This window comes from Triticum dicoccoides, chromosome 3B (genome assembly GCF_002162155.2).
Source record: "Triticum dicoccoides isolate Atlit2015 ecotype Zavitan chromosome 3B, WEW_v2.0, whole genome shotgun sequence".
Classification (NCBI taxonomy): domain Eukaryota; kingdom Viridiplantae; phylum Streptophyta; class Magnoliopsida; order Poales; family Poaceae; genus Triticum; species Triticum dicoccoides.
In genome coordinates this window covers 644,836,547-644,841,782 of record NC_041385.1, presented here as the reverse complement: position 1 = coordinate 644,841,782, position 5,236 = coordinate 644,836,547, and positions in this window count along the sequence as shown.

Below are 5,236 nucleotides of genomic sequence, written 5' to 3'. Positions count from 1 at the left end.
ACTAGCAGCCGAGTCCATGTTTCAGGTCCAGAATGCTTTAGCAGAGCCATCAGAGCCGCAGTGATACCCCCCCCCCCCAATTTCAGGTTGGCGACTGGGGTAAGCAAGTTCACCGGAGAGTCCAAGCCTGAAACTTGACTTGAAGACTACCGGGTGGCGGTACAGATTGGTGGTGGTAATAATGAGGTGGCCATGAAGCATTTGCCACTCATGCTAGAGGGTTCGGCCAGGGCGTGGTTGAATCAGTTAGCTCCTAGCAGCATTTGCACCTGGGAAGATCTTTCCCGAGTGTTCATCGGGACGTTCGAGGGAACTTGCAAGCGACCAGCCAGACTAACGGAGCTGCAAGTCTGCATACAAAAGTCGAGTGAAACACTAAGAGATTACATCCAGAGATGGATCACCTTGCATCATACCGTGGAGAATGTGTCGGACCATCAAGCGGTCTGCGCCTTCAAGGATGGTGTCAAGAATAGAGAGTTGAGCCTGAAGTTTGGTCGAACCGGAGATATGACCCTGGGTCGAACGATGGAGATTGCCACCAAATACGCCAACGGTGAAGAAGAGGACAGGCTCCGAAGTGGCAAGTATAAGCCGAGTCAGTCGAAGAAAGGAAACTCCAGTCGGAAACAGAAGCGGAAGGCCGAGCCAGCTGCTCCTGGAGAGGCTCTGGCCGTGACTCAGGGAAAATTCAAAGGGAAGCCCAAAGGATCTTGGAACCCCAAGAAGGTAAAGGATAAAGAAGGTGACGTGATGGATCTACCGTGTCACATCCACACGAAGAAAGACGAGGAGGGTAACTTCATCTACCCGAAACATACCACTCGCCAGTGTCGGCTCTTAATCCAGCAGTTTCAAGGGAAACAGCCAAGGACAAAGAGAAGGAGTCGGACAAGGCTGAGGACAAGGAAGACAGTGATGGAGAGTACCCTCATGTCAATTCCACCCTGATGATGCTGACGTAGAGAGCAAAAGTCGACTGAAAGTGGTCAACCGAGAGGTCAATATGGTCGCCCCGGCGACACCAAGCTAGCTGAAATGGTCGCAAACTCCCATTACGTTCGACCAATCCGATCACCCCACTCACATTGCCACCCCTGGGAGGCAAGCGCTGGTGGTCGACCCCGTCGTTGAAGGAACTCGACTGACGAAGGCCTTGATGGATGGCGGCAGTGGATTGAATATACTGTCTGCAGAGACACTCAAGGGAATGGGCATTCCGATGTCCAGGCTCTGCTCCAGCAACATGAGTTTTCACAGAGTCATTCCTGGGAAGAAGGCTGAGTCACTCGGTCAAATAGCTCTGGATGTAGTGTTCGGCGACTCGAAGCATTTCCGCAAGGAGAAGCTGACGTTTGAAGTCGTGGATTTCCAGAGCGCTTACCACGCTATTTTGGGAAGACCAGCCTATGCCCGCTTCATGGCTCGACCATGTTATATGTACCTCAAATTAAAGATGCCTGGCCCCAAGGGCGTGATCACTATCACTGGCAGCCGGAAGAAGGCAGAAGAGTGTTTCCAGAAAGGCTCGAAGATCGCGGATGCCCAGATAACAGTGGTAGAGCTGGAGGAATATACGAAAAATGCAGATCCGAATGATTTGCTGCGGGCCAAGAAGCCCGCCACAGAGTCAGCGTTCCAATCGTCAAGGGAGACGAAGCTAGTTCATATCCACCCGACTGACCCCAACGCAGCTCCGACCCATATTTCCACAACACTCGACTCTAAATAGGAAGAAACGCTCATCCAGTTCCTTCGTCAGAACTGGGACATTTTTGCATGGAAGCCAGCTAACATGCTGGGTGTTCCCAGGGGACTGGCTGAGCATCGCCTCAGAGTCGACTCAAAAGCTAAACCTGTTAAGGAACATCTTCGACGGTCCGCCGTTCAGAAGAAAAAAGCCATTGGCGAGGAGGTGGCTCGACTCCTTGCAGCAGAGTTTATCCGAGAGATATACCACTCCGAGTGGCTCTCCAATGTCGTCATGGTTCCCAAGAAGGACAACTCACTTTGCATATGCATTGATTTCAAACACATCAATCGGGCCTGCCCAAAAAATCATTTTCCTCTCCCTCACATCAACCAAATTGTCGACTCGACCGCAGGGTGCGAGAGATTCTCTTTTTTAGACGCCTATTCCGGGTATCATCAGATCCGTCTGTATGGACCTGACGAAATCAAAACAGCTTTAATCACTCAACTCGGGTGCTTCTGCTATATCACCATGCCATTCGGTCTCAAGAATGTCGGAGCCACGTTCATGAGAATGATTCAGAAGTGTTTACTCACTCAAATCAGTCGGAATGTGGAAGCATACATGGATGATATCGTGGTCAAGTCACGAAAGGGTTCCGGCCTGTTGACTGACCTAGCTGAAACATTTGCCAATCTCAGGAGATATGATATCAAGCTCAATCCATCAAAGTGCACATTCGGAGTGCCTGGCGGAAAGTCACTCGGTTTTCTCGTTTCAGAGCGAGGAATCGATGCTAACCCAGAAAAAGTTAGCACCATACTCCGAATGAAACGCCATGTGCGTGTGCACGATGTCCAGAAGCTTACTGGATGCTTGGCCGCGTTAAGTCGATTCATCTCTCACCTTGGTGAAAAGGCGTTGCCTCTTTACTGACTGATGAAGAAGGCAGACAAGTTCGAGTGGACTCCAGAAGCTGATGCAGCGTTTGCCGAGCTAAAATCTCTGCTCTCCACCCAGCCGGTGCTTGCTGCTCCAATCAGCAAAGAGCCTCTATTGCTTTACATTGCAGCCACAGGACAAGTCGTCAGTACAGTACTTACGGTCGAGCGGGAAGAAGAAGGTAAAACCTTCAAAGTTCAGCGCCCAGTGTATTATCTCTCTGAAGTTTTGACCCCATCGAAGCAAAGATATCCTCATATCAGAAGCTCGTATATGGGATCTACATGACCATGAAGAAGGTTGCCCATTATTTCTCTGATCAGGACATTACAGTCGTCAGCGACGCACCATTGTCAGAGATTCTGCACAACAGAGATGCAACTGGTCGAGTGGCTAAATGGTCGATTGAACTCCTTCCCCTTGATATCAACTTTGAGGCAAAGAAAGCCATTAAGTCCCAGGCTATAGCAGATTTCCTTGCCGAGTGGATTGAACAGCAACAGCCGACTCAAGTTCACTCAGAGCATTGGACCATGTTCTTTGATGGCTCTAAGATGTTAAATGGTTCTGGTGCTGGGGTCGTTTTGGTTTCTCCCCGAGGAGATAAGCTCAGATATGTGCTCCAGATCCACTTTGATTCCTCCAACAATGAAGCAGAATATGAAGCACTTTTGTATGGGTTGCGCATGGCCATTTCACTCGGCGTCCGTGGCCTTATGGTTTATGGCGACTCAGATTTGGTGGTCAATCAGGTGATGAAGGAGTGGGACGTTAGAAGCCCAGCCATGACTGGATACTGCAATGTAGTGAGGAAGCTCGAAAATAAATTCAAAGGGTTAGAGCTCCATCACGTTCCCCGACTGAAAAATCAAGCAGCCAATGACTTGGCCAATATAGGTTCCAAGAGGGAAGCCATTCTGAGTGGTGTGTTTTTGGAGCATGTTCACACACCATCGGTTCAAGAAGATCCTTTCACTGAAGAAGTCCTGCAGCCCAAAAGCGCCACAGATCCGACTGAGGTCGAGGTCCCAGCTGTGGTCGACTTGATCATGGAAGTTTTGGTCATCACTCCCGATTGGACAGTGCCCTATATCGCCTATATTTTGAGAAAAGAACTCCCCAAGAATGAATAAGAGGCTCGGGAGATCGTCTGCCGATCCAAAGCCTTCACCGTCATGAGGGGTCAGTTATACAGAGAAAGTGTGACTGGAGTCAGCCAGAAATGCATAACACCGGAGGAAGGTCGAATGATTCTCAACGACATCCACTCGGGGACCTGTGGCCATCATGCGTCTTCTCGGACCATCGTGGCTAAAGCATACCAAGTTGGTTTTTATTGGCCTAGAGCGAATGAAATGGCAAAGGAGATAGTCGACAAGTGTGAGGGATGTCAATTTTACTCCAATATGTCACACAAGCCCGCCTCAGCTTTAAAGACCATACCACTTGTTTGGCCCTTTGCAGTATGGGGGCTGGATATGGTTGGCCATTTGAGAACAGGCAGAAGCGGTTTCACCCATGTGCTGTTAGCAGTCGACAAGTTCACCAAGTGGATTGAGGCCAAACCCATCAACAACCTCGATGTCGGTACTGTTGTCAGCTTCATCAGAGAACTGGTATTCAGATATGGAGTCCCGCACAGCATCATCACTGATAACGGGTCAAACTTCGATTCCGAAGAATTCAGAGCTTTCTGCACATCTCAAGGCACACGAGTCGACTATGCTTCAGTCGCCCATCCACAGTCGAATGGACAGGCAGAACGAGCCAACGGTTTGATTCTCAAAGGGTTGAAACCCCGTTTGATGCGTGATCTTAAGCATGCGGCTGGTGCATGGGTCGACGAACATCCCTCGGTGCTGTGGGGGTTAAGGACCACGCCCAACCGGTCGACTGGAAGAACTCCATTCTTCTTGGTCTACGGAGCTGAAGTAGTCTTGCCGAGTGATCTTCTCCACGATGCTCCCCGGGTCGAGCTCTACACTGAAGCTGAAGCAGAACAAGCGCGGCAGGATGCAGTCGACCTTTTAGAGGAAGAAAGAGAGATGGCTCTGATCAGATCGACCATTTATCAACAAGACTTGCGTTGCTTCCACGCCAAAAACGTGAAGAGTCGAGCCTTCCAGGAAGGAGATTTAGTTCTCCGAGTGGATCAGCAGAAACCACACAAGCTTGCTCCTTCTTGGGAAGGTCCTGTCAGTGTCAAAACCGGCGGATCTCGGGTAGGGGGTCCCGAACTGTGCGTCTAGGCGGATGGTAACAGGAGACAAGGGACACGATGTTTTACCCAGGTACGGGCCCTCTTGATGGAGGTAAAACCCTACGTCCTGCTTGATTGATATTGATATTGTGGATGTTTACAAGAGTGGATCTACCACGAGATCAAGGAGGCTAAACCCTAGAAGCTAGCCTATGGTATGATTGTGATGGTTGTTGTTGTGTCCTACGGACTAGAGCCATCCGGTTTATATAGACACCGGAGAGGGCTAGGGTTACATAGAGTCGGTTACAATGGTAGGAGATCTATGTATCCGTATCGCAAAGCTTGCCTTCCACGCCAAGGAAAGTCCCATCTGGACACGGGACGAAGTCTTCAATCTT